The following is a 20,055-nucleotide window of genomic DNA, read 5'->3' as shown; positions in this document are numbered from 1 at the left end:
TGGAAAGGATCTTACTTCTGTTTGCAGGCAGGATGTCATGTGCGGGTGGATTAAGCAGCATCCCTCAGTTTAGGATGCCCTGTTTGTTACACTCATGACTTCATTTTATCCAAGTTCATACACATTATAAGTCAAAATCCAGCTTCTGCCCACAGCTGGTCAGTAGGACAGAGTTGCTAATCTCTTGGTTTCTCATGAGGGGCAGGCTGGTGGTGGGGACTGCAGTCAGTCCCATGATGGTATAAAGGATGTAATTCATTCAGGAGCCTCTATTAAGATGGCAAAACTCTCAACTCGGTTCCCTCCCCTATTTGCTCTCTTCCCTGGGCTCAGCAGCCTGCTAGGGATAATTAGAGACAAAAATTCTGCTCAGGGTTCTTTCTGCCCTGTTCCCTTGAAGCAAGGTAGGGGAAGAGGTAGGCTCTCCCCATCCCCTCCATCCTGGGGAGAGGCAGCACTGCAGAGGGGCTGGGATGTGGGGAGGAGTGTCCCTATAACTGTAAAAAATCCTAGTACTAACCAGAAACCTCTTTCTTTCTCTTTGTTCTTAAAAAATCACTACAAACTTTCTGCTGGGAGACGAGTTTTCTCTGAAATTTCTTTTTAATAAAAGACTGCCTTTTCAGTCATATGTCATTTTTTAAGTGACATAAAAACATTGCTTTATTCCAGCTTTGAAGTCTTGAATAGTTCAAGTAAAACAACAAAATAAAATAGTTTAATGAATACCATAGAGAACCTGAAATCAGTGCAGCTCTACACATTTAGATAGAGATATATGCACACAGTGCACCAAAAGTATAAATATATGGCAAGATAGCCAAATTCCATATAACTATATATTTATAATTTAACTGTACAATATTATAAGAACCCATATAAGAATCATATGTTTTTTATCTGGCACCATTTGACTGCATGTGTTTCTGTTCTGGTTTATTGCATATCAGCTAATCGCATAATTCGGCTGGATGCATACTAAATTGAAGTCCAAACGCTATTCACCACAGTGCAATCCCTCTGGATAGATGAACAGTCAGTATACCCACTGGACTGCATTCCACCATCACTACTTTGTAAACAGCTGTTAGCAAGTGTTGTAAAATAGAAGACAAAAATCTGTTATTGCTACATATAAAAACGTGGTTGCTTCATCAAAATCTTCACTGCAGTGGCTAAAAGGAATGTGCAAAACACTAAGATAAGCTGAAAAAGCACTGAAATGCTTTTCCATGGCAGGTGCTGCTCCAGAAGCACAGGCAGCAGAAGCACACAGCTGGGACAGGGAAGGGAAAGCCTTGGAGATCCCATCGTCGATTCCTGCAGACCAAAACAGAGCTCTAATTAGGTCTTGGTATACTACATAGACAAAGTGTAGCACCTATAAGTCCTTTCCTGATTTGTGCATGTTTAGAAGATGAGACAAATCAAAGTAAAGCAAAGCAAATGAGAAGAAGGTGTCTTTTCCATCCATGCTGCCATGGAGCAGCCTCGCCCACCTGCCTCCCACTCCTGACAGTGCACAGACTGTCCTTGCTTTTCAAAAGAGCAAGCAGTAGCCAACAGGTAAGGGTTTTCAGAGGAGAGCCATGCCCAGAAGCTTTTTGAGGCAATATTTTCCTCCCAGCTTTTTGGCTAAGTGGGCAAGAGGGGCAGGTAACAACTTAGGGCGGAGGTGAGAAGGTCATGGTAGCCCAGAGAGCTGCTGTGGGAGAAGGGGAACTGCTCACATGAAGACAAGCATACAAACAGGGTCTGCATGCACTGTGGGAGGGAGCCCTCACCTGCTTCACCTCCAGCTTTCGAAGTGTGGTGCTGGCCAAGAAGCCGTGGGCTTCAGCATTCAGCCTGCCATCTCTTCAGAGATGCCTCACGGCGAAGCTGGCTGCATCAGCGTCCTTAACAGCAGAGTGAAAGTCTGAGCAACAGATCATAATGGTCCCCTTCTGGTCTGAAATTCAATGAAATCTTTCTGATTCTGTCTTTCATAGCCAAGGGGTATTGCACAAAAGCAATGCTCCCAAAACACTCTCTCAATTTTTAATCCTTCCTTTAGTTTTAATTTTCCTTTGATCCTGTAAGCAATCGGTGGTTTTTCTTTTCATTTTTTCCATCCTTAGTCTCCTTTCTTTCCCTAGTGAGCAGATTTAATTCTTGAAGCCAGATTTAAGAGATCTGGAGTTGGAATTTTCCATCCCAAGACGGCTGAGGCAGGACCCCTCACACTGCATTTCAGCCACATTTGTCACTCCTCCCTCGTCTTTCTGAGGATTTGCCAAAGAGTATTCAAAACTGGCTTAAATGGCAACTAATATACAGATCCTTAAGTAGGTGTGTTAGAGTTCTGTTATTTTATCTTATTCTTTACTTGCTATCAGCACATCAAAACTGAATGCAGCCACCAGAAGCCACTCTTCATCACTCAGGCTGCTAACACTCAAGTGAGGAAAGGGAGGAATATAATGTGAGATTGCTGTAAATGAGATTCTTGTCACTAAGGCCAAGAGCATGGCAGGGTTAGAAAAAAGAGTTATGCACTTCTGTGGAAAATTGAAATACCCATACTGATATTAGATAAGACAGGAAAATTAAGAGATAGATATTCCCATGCTGCAGGGCAATGGCTACATAGACAGGAAGGAAAAATAAACTTTCCCTAGAATCATTAGGATATTTTCGTAAAAGTTTTCCTGTGCCCTGCTCAAAAATATCTCCTATAGCCACAGTGTCCATGACCGACTGTCCTCTGTTGGGAGGCAGGGTGGGAAATCTTCCTCTACTTCTGAGTTACAGGTGGCTGAGTATATCTTGGAAATTAGCTGTGTGCATTCCTTCTAATTCATTTTGCTTCAAGTGTGTTCACATCTCTATGGTTCTATTTCCACTGTCAATACAGGAGATGAGTTCACTGGCAGAATAGCTCATTAAATTATGAGATTTACAGTAATATCAGTGATTGTTTTTTTAAAAAGCCTGGTGAAAGTTGCGACTTACTTGCCCAGGCAAAGCTGAGAAGTGACCAAAATGCCATACACTTAGCATTCCTGGTGAACTGCTTATGAATAAGATTTGGGAAAATTTGGGATAAATTCTTGTCCTAGTTAGAACAGCTGGGAGCAGATCATCACTGTGTGGGTGTAACCCAAACTGTGTATTCTACACCTTCTATGGTCATTTCCCAGGAACAGTTAACAATAGACCATTTGCAGCAGCTGCTCAGAACACACCTGACCCCTCAGGCTAAAAGCTGGATGTTAAGAAGCCTGTGAGATAGGAAGACACCAATGACTCAGGTGTCATAACTCCCCTCTGGGGAGTCATTAGCACCTCCACACCCAAACTGAAGGGTCATGTCTGCTAATGGGCCATCAAGGATTCCAAAAATATCTCATGACTTACAATCACCCATTGTGGAACTCCCCATCCTGGGGGAGGTACTGGGCATTCCCACTAGAACCTGAGTGTATACAATCTTGTGGTCTTGGGATTTCTGGGCCCCACTCGTCCGACCCTGAGGAGGACCAGAACCTCAACCGGACTGCGACCACCACTCTCACCAACAGGTTTTCCTTCCCTTTTACTTTGGACTCAGGGGGACCATGTGGGCCTCAGCACATGGGCCAACAAGCACCATTCTGTTCGTGTCCCAGGGTACTGGGTTTTGTGGGTTAAAACCAATTGTTTGTCCATATAATTGTATTTATTGTATTATTGTTATTAAATTGTAACCCTGACTTATAATCTCTTTTGAGTTGGGTTCATTTCTCCTGCTGGTTTACCTTTAAACCAGCACGATTCTCAAATACATTTCATATAACTGTAAGATTCTCATGCCTAACTTCACAATGGGAAAATTACTTGCATTTGTCAAAGTTAATTTTTTAGGCATGGTTTGTTCAGTTTTAAAATTCTAACTAAGATTTTAACATGTAGCACAACCTTTAAAGCTTGGTTAAAATAACAAAAGTGACCAGGAAAATCCAGCTGGGAATTCTGTTGTAATTTTAATGCAGCTATATTATATATCTTATGTATTTCACAACATGCAACCCTAATTCTGTAAAGAGCTAAGCATGTGTTTGAATTTATACATTTTGAATTTTAATGAGAACTCATAGAGTGTAAAGTTAAGCATACATAAAATCAGATCAGGAGTTAGTGTTAACACTAGAGTGGTACATTCAAACACTGGAGGGAACAAAAAAAAAAGACCATGTACTGTAGGTGAGAGAAATTTGATGAATTAACTTTTAACTCCAGGTGCTTTTTTATTTTTTAGAACACAGTCTTCAACCCCAGTATTGGTTGCAATAATACTGTGCTTTCTTGCTCCATTTCCTCTGTATTATGCAGTTTTTGGATACAATAAGTCCCTTTTTATGAGAAAGCATATTCCTAAATGTAAGTGTCTGTTGCTGGATCCTATTTTTCATATTAGTACATCACCTGACCTTTTTAAGACTGTAGCTTATCTGATCACCTTTCCCAAGGCAATCCATTACTCTGTCATTGATACTCCTAGTATGAGGAGGTACTTTTAATTAATTAACTTTATAGTAAAGAGGAGATGGAGGGTTTAAATAGAGGTGAATATTTCACAGGGGCATGAGTCAGAAGCAGCACAGGTTATGACAGAGAAACGCAGCCTTCTCCAATCACCAGTTCTAGTGGTATCATCTGCAGTAGTCCTTTTTCTTTTGTACGCTCCATGGAAAATCACTTCCGTATTTATTTAATATCTCTGCTGGTTTTTTTTTCTTATACTCTTTAAAAACATGCAACTTCTGCACCTGTTGGAACATACCAACCTGGCACACTCCTCTGTCTTTGTTGAAAACAGAAATAGAAATTTTATTTCTTTTTCAGATAACTCCTCACAGAAAGTAGCTCTTTTCTTCCAGGTCAAAGTAATTCATCTGCTTAATCTCAGTTCTCTGGAAGACAGTTTTCTGCCAGAGGGCCAGTGCTTGGGGCAGTAGTACCTTTATTTTCTGAAGTCTTGTTGGAGTTTCTCTAATGTACTTACTCAAAACAGTGAAGGCAATAACTGCAGTTGAGCACTATAGCTCTGAGTGTGGGTGGACGCTCAAAAAGACCTTCTCAGTGCACTCCCTCTTGGGACATTTGTTTTCACACATGTGCCACAGGATCATTCCACAAGTGATGCTACTAAAGACCTTCATTGCTACAGATTTTTTCCTTTGGCCATTCCCTTCGTTACCATTATTTGAGTTTGCCTCATTAGTCCAATTCTGCAAGCCCCCTTCAAGCATCTAACTTCTGGGATGTGCATTTCAAACATTTTGATCTGGCAGGAGTGTGAGCTAGCAGTGTATGCCCATAAGGCAGTGCTCCCCTCCTTGATCCACAGGCTAGCAAGAGAGAGCATGGTGGCCACGAGCTTTCAGGGATGTTACAACTCTGGGAGGGTGGTAGCCTTGAGACAATCTGCTGGAGACAACTTCCTTCTCCATCTGAATGTGGCGTTTGTGCTGGGAGTCCCCCTCCAGCCACTTCATCAGACAAAGTAGATGGCCCCATCCCTTATGCCACACTCATCTTAACACCTTAGCTCTTTCTGCCCTTTTCCTCATCAGTCACAGCCACCATGAGCTGATGGTGTCTTCCAATGGCACCTTATCCCCATCCCTCTACCACTCCCTTCATGGTTGTTAACACATTGGTTTGGTTTCTTCTCTGCCCTTCAGATCTCTTGAAAACTACCTTTCTCAGGGAGCCTTTCTATCTCATTTCAACCACAGGCAGATTTGCCACTTCTCAGGGCATGGAAACAAGCAAGGGGTGGGGGGAGCATGAGGGGAGGAGGGTGACCTTAGTCCAGCTTCATGCACCATTTCAGAATTTTTTATTTACCTGTATAGATAAGTAATATGCAAAATTTGTGATTATATTAAACATGACATATTTTCTCAGCTAAATATTTACTGGTTTTTATCTTATGGAGATAATGTTGATCTTACTAACAGGGTTGTGATCTCAAATCTCATTCCTGGCTTTTAACTGTGTATAATAATTCAGTTCACTCATTTATCCCTTTAACACAACATTTAGGTTAAGCAGTAGGCCTAAGGGGAACATGTTATTACTAGCCTGTTTTTTATCTTTCTTTGATGTCCTCAATTCTATTCTCATTCATGTATTGGGGTGTGCAGCAAATGAACCTTAAGCATTTATTTTATTTACTAATTTTGCTTACTAGCATTATCAAAAGAGTGGAGCAGCTGCAAGCTTCACAGATTGAGCATACATCTGAACATTTAACAGCCCCAGTTTATCCTGGCTTCAAGGCATCACAATATAATATTCACTGACATGAAAGCTGAAGAAAGGATGTCATGGGAAGTCTGAGCGTCACGCTGTGAGAGGGTATGTACTGCAAGACCCTCACTTCATTGGCTTCTAATAGGCTAAGTATTGATATGCAAATATGAGAGGAGCTTGTGTGTGGCCTTTTCATACAGTCACTAAACATCAGTTCAGAAAAAAAAATAGTAAGACCTGTCCTCTTATATTTCTGCCTACAGATGCACAAACCCCAAAATGGATGCATTTTTACTCAAGTGCTTTGAAAGCAAATGAGACCACTGCTGAAAAACCATGTGTAGGACCTGGAAGCTGAAAAATTCTGATCCAGATTTCAAACACCAAGTGCTGAGGTGGGCTGATAAGCAGAAGTGGGCTAACCCATGGAGGGGGGGTTTAAAAAAGATCAGTTCCTTCGTTGCTAACATGCCCCCTGGGGAGCAATACATGTGCCTGTGGAAGATTAGGTGCTGGGTTACCGTCTCTGAAAATAGAAATATGTTTGCAAGGTAGCAGAAAGAGAGGCCCAAAGGGCATCTCCAAGGAGGCTTTGACTCTCCTGGTTCTGACACACACTGATAATTCCTATTTCAAGTTCGAAGCAGGAGCAGCGGATGAGAGGAAGGCAGCTGTTAGTTTATCTTGTAAACAAGCCCCAGCATGCCATCAGATTATGATAGGGCTTTGGGTTGGAGACGGCCCTAGACAGCTAAAAGAGTGAAGTGTTTAAAAAATAGAATTGCTTCTGAGAGCACTGTTACCCAGCTACTTTGTACCACCTCAAATACCACGAGAGGCCTGAAAACCCCAAAGCAGTGAGGATGCTGGAAGGCCTCAGTCCCATATCTGGGAAGCCATGTGTGGTTCTCACACAAGGATCAGCCAATGGGAAGAAATATAGCCCAAAAACTCCTTTATGCCTTGAATTCTCCTGATCTGAGCAGGCTGTATGGAAACTAGGCTTTCAATCAAAGCATCTTGGAGGAAAACCATGCCTACACATTAAAGGTAGCACCAGGTTTATTACATATTCATAGAAACATAGAATACCCTGAGTTGGAAGAGACTTACAAGGATCACTGAAGTCCAGCTCATATATTGTCACAGCATGGATCAGACACAGCATTTAACAGCAAGCTCTATAGTCAAAGGATGCACTGGCAAATGTCACTTCACCCAGGCTCTTTGTGCTGCAGCTCTGTGTGGCCGAGCTCCACATACATATGTTGATCACTATTAGCATATGTCGGTTCCAGCTGCCCACACGCCCGTGTGTGACTGGAGCTGATGCCAGGGGTATCATGAATAGCCCAGCCTTCATTTTTTTCACTTGCCTTCGGGCTTGTCTGTGTGGGAGTATATAACAGTGCAAGATAAGATGCTATATTTATATTCCTATGAGGCCCTCACAGATTTGCATTCCAGAACGACCACATTTTTCCAGCTTAACTTAGGCTGCTTTGAAAACAGCTCAAGCTAAACAAGAAAAAGCCATTCTTTATTCCCAAATAAACATGTCCCATATCAGTACAATTGCACAGTTGCAATTCACACCTATGATTTCCCACATGGAAACAAAGAGGTACAGCAAGGCAGGGTAGAGCCACCTCTGCAGAGCCATGGGCCAGTCACCACTCTCCCCAAACCTCTTGATATGCAGGTTCCCCAATGCCCCTCCTCAGCTGCCTCTGCTCCTCCTGCAGCTGGTCCCACTTCTTCCTACAGCTCCTCTGCAAACGGGTGCATGTACTCAGCCTACTGCATATACATATTCCCTCCTAAATTCATTTCCTTTCCTCTATATACAAGACTAATCACAAGATTCATCTTACTTTCCATTTCCCATGCTGACATTAAACAAATAAAAGTAGCAGCAGGGAAAAAGAAATGTAGAAGTCAGCTTAATTCCCAGTGGATATAAACTGTTGAGATGCTGTAACACATACCTGCACACACACACTCATACACTGATATGAATCTTCATAAGAGGAAAAATCACTTCCATGTCTTCCTGTTACAGAACACACTTCCCTTTCAACACAACTAGTAGGGAAGCTGCTTAAGAATAAAGACTTGAAGATCTGCTCTTATTTTCCTAGGCTTTAAATGCTCAGCTCAGCCCTGTGTTGTGGACTTCATCCTTTCTGGTGTGGAAGGCTTAGGAGGATTCACTGGGAGCCCATTAACATTGCTCCTTAATTGGCTCAAGGCATCACTACTGATCTCAGCTTGGCACAACCTTCATTTCCTGCGTATCTCTTCAGGTCCCTGACAGTTCAAAAAATAGAAAATAGGGAGTAAAACCTGACAATGATGCATAAAATTAAAACCAGAACTCAGTCTGGGAAATCACAGGTGAAAGATGTGCATTTTATAGCCTTCCTGGGAAAATATTGTTTTCACAAAACTAACAGAGACATTTGATTACAGCTTTTAATTCTGAATTGGTTGTCAAAGTGTCAAACCTTTCACTTACCAGTGCACCACCACTGCAAGACTATTCTAAAATGTGATTAAAAAGCATATTGCCTCCCCTTGTTTAACTCACAATGCTTAAGGAGGAAAGTAAAAACAGGTGTACAACAGAGTATTTTGCACCCTCAGGCTGCTTGGGGACAAAACTCATACCAGCAATGATGATTCAACCCAACTCACCTGAGCTCCGCTGCATCAGAGCAGGTAATTGCCATAAATCACCTGGTGCCCTGCTCTCTGCAGCATGGAGAAGATTAATGGCAGCAGACACTGGAGCTGCCAACTCGGAAGATTTCTGTGGTGGAGCAGGGACAGCTATGCATGAGGAATTTGTGATAAAAAGCTATACTGGGACTATAATAAAGTGCTGGAAAGACGCCGAGGTCCTCTTCCATAACACAGCCACATTAAGGTCTGTCTGATTGTGGTGACAGACAGGTATTTGACTGAACACACTGGCAGCTATTAAAAAAGAACCAGTAACTAAAAGCTAATGTCAGAACGTGATGTAGAACTGTCAGATGCCATCAGCAATAATTTTTGCTGTGACCAGTCTCTGGTAAGGAGGTCAAAGGAAACAATATTGTTGCTGATTGCAAGGGACCTGATGCCTGTGATTTGTGGGCTTTAGAGGTAGAGGGTCTGCTGCCACTCTCCTCAGCAGAGAGAGAGAGATTTATTGTCTCTGCTTTCCTTTGCCTTGGTTAGAGGGAAAACATTGCCAGGGAAGAAGAGCTTAGGGATATGTTGCACAGAGGCAAGCAGCAGTACTTACAGTGGGATATTATATAGGCTTAAAGGCATCAAATATCATATTACATTGGGTAAAGGACCACTACAGCCTTTATAAGGAGGATGCAGAAGGGCTGCTGGACAAGGGATATTTTGTAATAAGAATATGTCATGAGCTATTTAGCAGGAAAAACCAAACAGAGCAGTAAGACAGTCATAGACCATTCCCTTGCATCCATCTTTCAGCCATGCCAGCAGGCACATGCTGCCAAGAGGTGCACTGAGAGGCAGATGGCCCTGTCTGGTTGCTGTTCCTGTCCTGCTCCCCTCTCACTCCTCAGCAGCAGTGTGGCCATGGCAGAAAGAGGAAAGGAAAGGGAGAATTAGAAAGGAGAAATTGCCACCTAGTCCTTCTTTGGTGACCAGCAGTGTCCCTTGTGATGTAGAGAGGTGCACTGAGCTTACTAAACTACCCTTACATCCATCCACAGGAGCAAAGCCATACAGATGTATGTGTCTTTATTTGCAAAATGAGATTTAAATCTCTGCCCCACTTGCTCTCTAAGGTGTCCTTGGTTGGGCTTGTTTCCATCAGAACCTTCGGGAGATGAGGTTAGGCTTCACAGCTCAGGAACTGCATCACTCAGCCCGATTTCCCAAATGTTGAAGGACAGCTGCAACACCAACCTTTACTCTGCTCTTTTAATGAAACTTTTTAATTTCAAACTGGACCCTGCATATCTGTGTCTAAATAGACACACAGGTCTGTCTTCTCTTCTGTTAAAGAACCCATTTCCTGACAATAACCAGCTGCTGCTGTTTATTTTTATATCTTATTCCTCGTGCACAAAGCAGGGTACAGCTTTCCCAGTACCAATTTCATCACTAAAAACATTTCCTGCAACTTCAGAGTTAAAAACAACAAGAAAACTTAAAGTGGGATTGAAACTAATCATCTGCCGCTCTTAAAGCTGGTGAGGCTTTTAGCCCTGCCAGCAGCAGATCTCCGATGAGATCTTTGCAGAGTAATGCAGAAAAGGCACACCATGGCTCACTGTGACAGATCCAAATGTATCCTGTCTGTCCAAAGGGGGCTAGTGGCTCACAGCAGCTGTCGAGCTGCTTTGTAAACAAGTGGGGGACATAGCTGTTTAACCTAGAATCATGCATCTGAAAATATGCTTTGCCTCTCCAAGGATTTTGCTGGAAATGCTTCAAAGGATTCTGTTTTTCCCAGAAAGCTGCATCATGTGGTGTTTATCAACTCCTCGAAAGTACTCGCAGCCTTCTTCCATAGGAGAGCGGCACTTTGCAGCTTGACAGTAAAATCACACATGACTTGTTAAGCACAACTTCCTAATGTAGCTCCCTGTCTGTTGCAACAGTCTCCCTGGTGGTAAAAAAATACAGTACATTACACTCGCTATAGCAACTGTGATGGCAATATGCAGATTACATGACCATATCGCTCTCCAGCATCTAAAAAAGAAATATTTATTTTAGCATAGTCAGGACTCTTTTCACAGTCTCTTCTTCCACTGTTTTTTTCCATTACACTGTCTTAACTTCATCCCAGGATCTCTCTGGTATTGCTTGATTTGGACCATTTTCTTTCTTAAGCACACACCTTTAACCCAAGATGACCCTTACTTTTCCTTAGTCATCTACTCTGGCCTCTGCATTCCAGTGTTTTTAGTTCTAAATAGCACACATAATGCAAGTTCATGGATCATTTTATCCAACAATAATATATCTTACAATATTTTACAATTCACATGTCTTCTTTCTGTCCTGTGGTTTATCCTAGTCCTCTGCTTTCTTCCACCTATTGTATCCTTCTTTCAAAAGGTATCCACTGAAAGATTTTTTTTGCTATCTTTTAGTTGGGTTTCTAACAGAACGTAGAGTAAATTAAGGCTATTCTTATTTTGAAAACCTGTTACATAACAAATTCCCATATTTTGCAGATTTTCCCTAAAAATTATCTGGTTTCCAGGTCAAGGACTACTTTTTTTCTGATCATTTTTTATTCTTTGTGCAAGGGCAATAGAGGGAAAGGTATGTTATTTGAGCTGCAGCTATAGACTCCTCATAAAGCCAGGAATAATGAAGTTATGTTTTGAAGATCAAGTGTCAAATCATTCTTTTTTAGGACTGATTTAAATCAACTAATTGTTTTTCCATCTCTAGAATGCAGCAATAGTGAACATCCTGACTTAGAGGGATGTGTGAGGTTGAAATAATGACAACGAAGTCATAAGCTATCCCAGACCATCCAAAACAGTCTTGAAAAATGTATTGCCATCCTCTTTTTCTCATTTGATATTGTGGTTCAGCTTTTTCTCAGTAAAGAGGTTTGCCAAGTCTAGTCTGAAGCTTGTATGCTGCTGAAAGGATATTGTACTGAAATAGGAGTGTAGGTGTGGATGAAGACTGCCAGAAGCATCTCCTATTACCCCAACAGGAGAAAATGACAGCCAACTTCCACATATCCTGTAGTCTGGAAAACGGTGAAATACCATCTTTTTGGCAGCCATAAATGGATACACACTAGGTAAAAGCTAAGTGCAATGTGAATTCTGTTCAAAAAGGGCACAGATCATAGGAAACTAGAGAAGCTATGAAATCGCAGAGGGATAACTAAACGAAGGAGGCATGCCACTAGTCCCACATGCTTAAATAACACAGATTAGAAATTTTAGACCCATGCTCTCTCTGTGCCTGGCCGACATGCATCTGCATTGTTATAGAACAGTCTCCTACAGTACTGGCAGAGAACAGATCAGTCGTTCATGTCGAGTTTTTCCTTTCACTGGATATGCCATGTGAGACATGTCCTTCTTTTACAAGGTAGAGCTGCATCCAGCCAGCACTGAGGTCCAAGCCATAGCTCATTTCTTCCATAGGATGTACACACCAACATGTTTTTTAGGGTTGTGATTTTCATATGTGTCTTGCAAGAAGATAGTTGGACTGTTTGTTTCAAATTTTAGCAGAAGATCAGGCAAGAGAAAAGGTAATGAAGACTGTAGGATGTATCTCTACAACAGAGCAAAAAAAAAAAGAGTGGTCTAGGGATTAGGTAGATGTTTCTGCATTAAGTAGTATATGCAATTTGAGAAGAAACAGATTTTCCCCTGTTTCTTTCTAGGACTCATGCAGAATCCAGTTCTTACTCAGGCTCTGTACCTGTTAGACAGAAATCCTACTTTACATGCACATTAACAAAATAAAGAAAATAAAGGAAAACTTTTTCCAGTTTTAATTTATTTTGACAATATTTTTGAACAATGAAATTGTGTTTCTTTTGCATTGCTTAAAAAGTTCATGCTGACTTGAGGATTAGGTTGGGTTCAACAATGCAAAAATATTAATTTTAAAAGTATGGATTTTCATATTTTCCTCAACTTGTTTTTCAGTACAAAAGAGGGGAACATTTTTAAGATGGCTGAATGAAAGAAAACATAAATTCACAGGATTTTTTATATTGTTTTGCCAACTCACTTGTGAGGAAGGAAAGAAGATTTCTTAATTTTTAGATGTGTTATTCCATACTTCTGCCCTCCACTCTTCCTTTTCCATTTGAAATTAGTAAGATGTGGAGATAAAAAGAAAATAGTCAGATGAAAAGAAAACCAAAATTGGGTTATTTTCATTTTTAGAAATGAAATTACTGAAATCTTTGTTGATATATGAAGTTGTAAATTCTTTCACTTCATATTTTCCATATATAACATAAAAAACTTGTCAAAAAAGGCTTTGGATTCCAATCACACCGCATCTTTCAAAACGTATTTTTTGGACAAAAATTTCTGCTAATTCTGCCGAAGTCATTGACATTGACCTTCTACATGTAAATTCAAAGAGATTAATTAAAGGCAAGCAGCACTGCTAAATTGTCAGCAGCTGGGGGATGAAAGTGATTCGGGAGAGTAATTCTCCAATGACACTGTGGATAAGGCAGGACATTTAGTGGCCAAATTATCTCCCTCGTGAATTTAAACCAAATCTGGTGAAATGGTAGTTTTTCTGAATGTCCCTTTATGGTCAAATACTATTGCTGGTGGTGTGCCTTTTTTTATAAAGCAAAACCAAAATATAAAATAAATGGTATCATTAACTTTAAATGGTGCAAGTATACAGAAATTACTGTGCACTAGGGATTACACGTAAGATGAACTATATAGTTTTTACATTTCAAAATTACAATTATTTTTCCCCTGTATTTCTCAGTATGTTTCACTGGCATTCAAAGAACAAGAGTAGAGTTCCCCTGTGGTTAATTTAACCCTAGGAAATTCCCCAGTGCATAATCAAAGATTGCACAGTGACTAACATTTCTCTCCTGTTTCAAAACTAATGAAGTTAAATCCTGCTGGATAAGACAGCATTTCTAAAAGTCTATTAGACTTTAAATATAGCAACTGAACAGACATCAGTCATAATTACAAAATGCTTTTTTTGCCAGCTGCCTAAAAGAGGCAGCAGAAAGATCTCATCCATGGGCTTGAACCAGTCTCATTATCACCTATGACTTAAATTGAAACTGCCAAAAGTCACAACAGTGAATTCTAGAAATGACAGTCAGACCATTGCCTGTGATACAAAGGCAAAACAATTCCCCAGACCTGGCCTGGGATTTACTTTTTTCATAGCTTCATACCCACATGGGACTAACCAACTTCAAAGGGTTCTGAAGTGGGTCACAGTCATAAGAAATCTGCATATCTTAAGCAATTACAGCTGTTGGAAACAGCCTTATTAGGGGATGAATCACCGTTTAAACCATGCGAGGAACAGGAAGGCTGTTTGAGGGGACCGGGGTGAGCAAAGCTGTGTGAACCCCAGCAGCATTGGCAGATATCTGAGTTTGCATTTTTTATCAGCATTTGTGCACCTCTTGACTCAGGATATCCCCACAAGGGAAAGAAAAATTGCAAAGCCACACACATGCATTTCGAATGGATATTTGGGCATATTTGTGCAACTGCTCAAACTTTTCATTCTTGTGGCTGCCTGAACGTGAACAAGAAGTAGAAACACAAACCATCAGTCCCACCAGACAACCCACACGCAGGGCCAAGCAAAATCCTAAACACACTAAGGCAGCAAGTTGTTTAGGTATCATTCACTTAAAGTTATGTGCGTATGTTAGATTTGCAAATAGGATAAAAATAATTGGAAATAAGAAAATGACTACAAATGTTTCATTTTAACAGAATGAATGAGTTAAACATATTAGCAATATTTCTCTGTTGAAGCCCTTGGACACAACCTTGTTGGTGGCTCTGCATGCCTCTTTTCTCTTTAGTTCGTGGGAGCCATCGTTCATAACTGACACCTCTTTTAACACAAATATTGTGTTTTCTGTCAGTATGTTTCAAGCCCTACGCAAACTGGAAAGAAAAAAAAATAGTTGCTTTCAATTCCTGTTCAGAACTGCAACCAGCTCCTTTGTTTACTGTGGTTTTATCAGTTAAACGATTGCAAATGGACTGATTAACCCTGAACTATTTGAAGAACCAAAATAAGAGGCACTTGACAGTTCCCAGGATTTGTTCTCATCTGACTGATTTGGGGAAAGATGAGATTTTTCTGTGTTAATACATTTCTTCCATCCAACCCACTTCTGCTGCTCTTTTCTCCAGTGTCATCAGTAATTGAATTAAACCCTGACAGATCCAACTAGTTCAGCAAAGGAGGGAGGAAACAACACATACTAGGGCAAAACAATCCCTACCCTAACTCCAAAAAAACCAATCCAGTATTATCACAGATAAATTTAGCTCATTCTGTCTCAATCTAGTCAGTGACCTCTCCACCCCACCTAACAGCAGAGCCATCACATGTTTTTCCACCCAGGATTTTTATAATTGGAGAGACGTCTTAATCTTGCCTTTACTTGCAGATAAAACAACTGGAATATAACAAAGCCAAGTGAACAGCTGGGGTCAGAGCAGGTGAATCACAAAATGATCCAAAGTTAAACAGAGGAGTGAGTAGCTCTTTGTGCATGCTTTTCTCACTCTTCTGCACTGTCAATTGATACAACAGACCATTTGCAGAGATTGGGTTTAATACAAAAATTAGATACTTTCCATGTGTGGTTGGAGAAAATTATATCCAAGCAGGAAGTTAATGGGGTTTTTTCTGGAGGACTTTTTCTTTTTTGATAGTTGGTTTCTATTGTTTTTTAGGAAGTCACAACTTCCTCATGAGGGAAAGAGGAGGGCAGACCCTGACATCTTGTCTGTGGTGACCAGTGACAGGACCCAAGGGACTGGCCTGAAGTTACGTCGGGGAGGTTTAGGCTGGATATCAGAAAGAGGTTCTTCACCCAGAGGGTGGTTGGGCACTGGAACAGGCTCCCCAGGGAAGTGGTCATACCACCAAGCCTGACAGAGTTCAAGAAGCATTTGGATGATACTCCCAGGCACATGGTGTGACTCTTGGTGATGGTCCTAGAGTTGGGCAGGGCCAGAAGTTGGACTCAATGATCGTTGTGGGTCCATTCGGTGATTCTCTATGTGAATAAACAGAGAGTAGTACCTGGCTACAGACACAGACTTTAGGGAGTGCAAAAATTGCATGTTTATTTTTACATAGATTTCTCAAAGTTTTTGGTAAAAGGGGTCTGCACTCTGCAGTCCAGAGCTCAAGTATCCCAGACCCTGCAGCCTCGACAGGGGAAACTCTCACTGATGAACCAGAGCCTCTCCTACCAGGGAACACTGTTGGTGCCTCACTTTCTCCCTTACTGGGCCTCCCACCCTGCATTCCCTTTTTTCCCTATCCTTTTCTTTGTATCTCCTCCCAGCATAGTGCTTCAAGTTCCTCCCTGTCCACCTGGATTGGAGCTTGGGACCAGAGAGAACATGATGTATCTTGAGTGGGGAAAAAGGAAAGAAAGCGAATACACAATAGCCCTAGCCTGGGGCACACAATATTATGCTTTAAGCCAGATCCAGGGTGAATGCCAAGCCAGGCCAGAAGACAAGAGGGAAAAATCTCACTACAAGAAAGGACCTACATTTTCCCCATGTGTTCTCTGTAGGAAAATATCAGGCTATGTTGTAAAGATTTAAGAACTGCACTTGTTTGCTACAGGAGAGCACTTGGAAAAGAAATAAATGGAAGACTTACTTAGTTTGTTTTGGGAGAGTTGTTCTGAATTTATTTTATTCTGAATTTAAGGCTTTCACAAAGACAGTTACTAAGGGACACTAGCGCAGGAAAGGACATAGGAAGCAATGGCAATTATAATCATTTTTTAAAATAAAATAACTTATCCTGTTTTAAAGCCACTGCATTGCAACAGCAGTTTTACCTCAGTTTGTGTACATCACAACAGGCAAGCTTCAGCATAAGCAGCACCTGTCTCTCTAATTGCTCTTCTATGTCTTTAAATGTCACCATCACACACCTTCCATTGCACTCGGGCAATAGTTGAAATCAATTTGCTTTCATCATTACCAATCTATTTTCTGGAGACTAACTACTGACAACCCCTTTGGCCCTGTAATTTTAAACTCTACAGAGCAAGGTTTTCTAGAAGTATTTTATCCATATACTGCTGTAGGGCTTTAATTGCATCAAAACAGGTGTTATCCTTGGATATGTCTTTCCCTCCACCCCAAATAATTTAACTGCAATTGTTAAAACCTGCATTAAAAAGCCCAGCTTTTCATATTGCACAGTGCAGTTTTTAAAAGGATGAACCTGAACCTGGAAGCTGAACAGAGTGAGAGATGCAATTTTTCAGATCCGCAAACCAATCAATTAACGTAACAGGAACTAAAGGAGAAATCTGATTACATGAAATTGTCAGCCAGATGCCAAGAATGCTGCTGGAATCATTTACAAATATTCACTACTGATGCACCTCTATTCCCATTTTCAGTGTTTCTACTTTTGTAGAAGCTTTGAGTTGTCTTCTTTGAAATGAAACTCAAAACCAGACATGCTAAGAGCCAAAAAAGGCTCCAAAGATGGTTCCTGTGTGATTTCTCCAGAGACCAAGAGCCATGCACCTGCGTGCTGATGTTGTCGCATGAGCTGGGGCTTCCTAAAAGATTTTGATGCAGTCGACTGACATCTTCCAAGCAAATGATTTATTGACTGAAAAAATGGAAGGCGGGGTGAGTTAAAACATGTTACACATTTGTGAAAAATACAGTTGAAGTTTTGGGTAAAAAAGCTGGAAAATGCTGAAGTATTATGGAACGCCATCTTCTCAATGAAAAATTTCAACAACTGTATCCTAGGGTTATGGGAGACCAACCACTGTTCCCTTTCTTCCTTTATCTTTTTGGGTCTTTTAATACTTCTCCTGATGAATGACATGAGTAAAATGTTTTTCAGTTTAGTAAAATATTAAGTTCAACCCAAAATTATTACTCTTCCTCATATTTTCTCTTTCCACCACCAATCTGAAAAATCAGTAGCGTACTTGCTATAGTCATTGCTTATCTAAGCAGAAACATTAAGAAATCATCCTGAATTGAACAAGCAGTATTAGAAAACATGGTTAAAAGAGCTTAAAGAGGTATCCTATGGCTAAAACAAGATTTTAACCTCTTTCACAGCAGTACAGAATAGATATTGAGGACAGACTATGGGCAGAATATAGAAAATCACACTTTCACTCCTAGAAAAATGTTATTACACACTTCCCTAATAGAAGCAGTATTTCCAAGAGGAGAGGGCTCAGGGGAGACCTTGCTGCTGTCTGTATTGGAGGGTACAGAGAAGATGAGAGCCAGACTCTTCTTGGAGGTACATGCTGCTGGGATGAGCAGCAAGAGACACAAGCTGGAACATGGGAAATTCTGGTTCAGTATTAGGAGAATTTTCTTCTACCATAATGGTGGTCAAGCACTAGACCAGGCTGTCCAGAGAGTCTGTGAGCCTTCATCCTTGAAGGTGTTCAAGACAGAAGAGTATGTAACCCTGAGCAACATGATTTCATTATTCCTCTGAGAGAGGCTGGACTGATGACCTCTAGAGATCCCTTCCTACACAAATTGTTCTGTGTTTCTATGATTAGATAGTTCTAAGACTGAATGATGATGCATATGGGCAGCAACATTTCTCAGTTCATATTCTGAAAGATTTCCCACCTCAGGGAAAGTTTGAGTGGAGAGAGTAGATCCCTTGCAGTATGTGCTGGAAGGAGGTAATGTGGGCTTTACCCTGGTCCACTGAGGTTCATACCTTGCTCATCAGGGCTTCCTTTCCCATTGAATTGGGAACTTTTATTCATGGTTTGATGACAGCTCTGTCGTTCTGCATCTTCTTTGGGAGAGAAAGTGTAAATGGAAAGAAAACTCATGGTGAATCTTCCTTTCAGAGGAATTTGAGATCTTCAGCAGCTCTTGGGTCTTCTGTGTATTTCACCTTCCTCAATCACTTGCATGGGAAACACACGATATATTTTGAAACTCATTAGGAGCACACTCTGTCTCACTCTAATTCCTTTTCATCATGTTTGCATAAATAAGGGATTCACTGTACATAAAAAGCACTAAAAGCATAAATTTACTTGGTTTATTTTTTTTAAAGTAGAAATATATAGCAATCTTTTTAATTGGGGTCTCTTACAGAAAAGAACCAGGATGCTGATTCAAAACAAATTACCCTGGAAGAGTAACTAATGTTTGAATACCACATTTTTGACACCTAAAGTACTAGATAGTCTCAAGCAAACTGCTTGATGGCATTATACCTTTCAGATCCTGTTGCACTCCAAACAATTCTGACTCTAGCTATTGGCATAAAGTAGATACGGTGTTATCTTATACCAGTAATCAGGTAGTAATGAGTGCGTTATAAAAGCAGGCATCTCTTTCAGGCTCAAATCCAATTTATTGATTGATAAATGTGCTAAAAATAAAACTGCCAAATCTGCAGCATGTCTCAAGGGAAGGTTCTTATGTTTTGAGGTCCATAGATGACTAAAAAGGGAATGCCTATTACTGTTTCATTGGTTTTTTCCTGAGAGATGCTATCTTTGGATAAACAAATAAATAGGTTGACACAGGCATTCATGTTGGTGTTTGTGCGGGACCAGAAATGTCAATAAGCAAGTGATGTCACCTTGCATTCTCACTTCTTCAGAGCAGTAAGTTCACTCCTGCAGGACCCAAGAAAGGCTAAAAGGCTTAACAGTGGTAAACAAAAGCACAGTTGCATCCATAACTTTTCTGTACTGACTACACGAGAAAGAACAGCACAGACCAATTTCCTGTTTCACAGGAATAGAATTCTACAGTAACATACAATTCAAGAAGAGAAAGTGGCACTAAAAATCCACAGAGTAAAAAAAATATTTGCTACTACATTTACTTAAAAAAACCCACAAAACCACATTTGATTGCCTGGGAAAATGTTTCCTACACTTGTGAGGTAGCCAGTCTCAGGGAAGCAGAGGGAAACCAAGTGGTCCTATCAAAGCACAACCTAATTTGGCTGGATAATAGAGCGGTGGCAGGCTCAACTGGTCCCTGTCTGTGCCTGAAATGGTGG

This window comes from Manacus vitellinus, unplaced genomic scaffold (assembly GCF_001715985.3).
Source record: "Manacus vitellinus isolate BGI_N305 unplaced genomic scaffold, ASM171598v3 scaffold_1_pilon, whole genome shotgun sequence".
NCBI classification, from domain to species: domain Eukaryota; kingdom Metazoa; phylum Chordata; class Aves; order Passeriformes; family Pipridae; genus Manacus; species Manacus vitellinus.
This window is presented reverse-complemented; position numbering follows the sequence as displayed.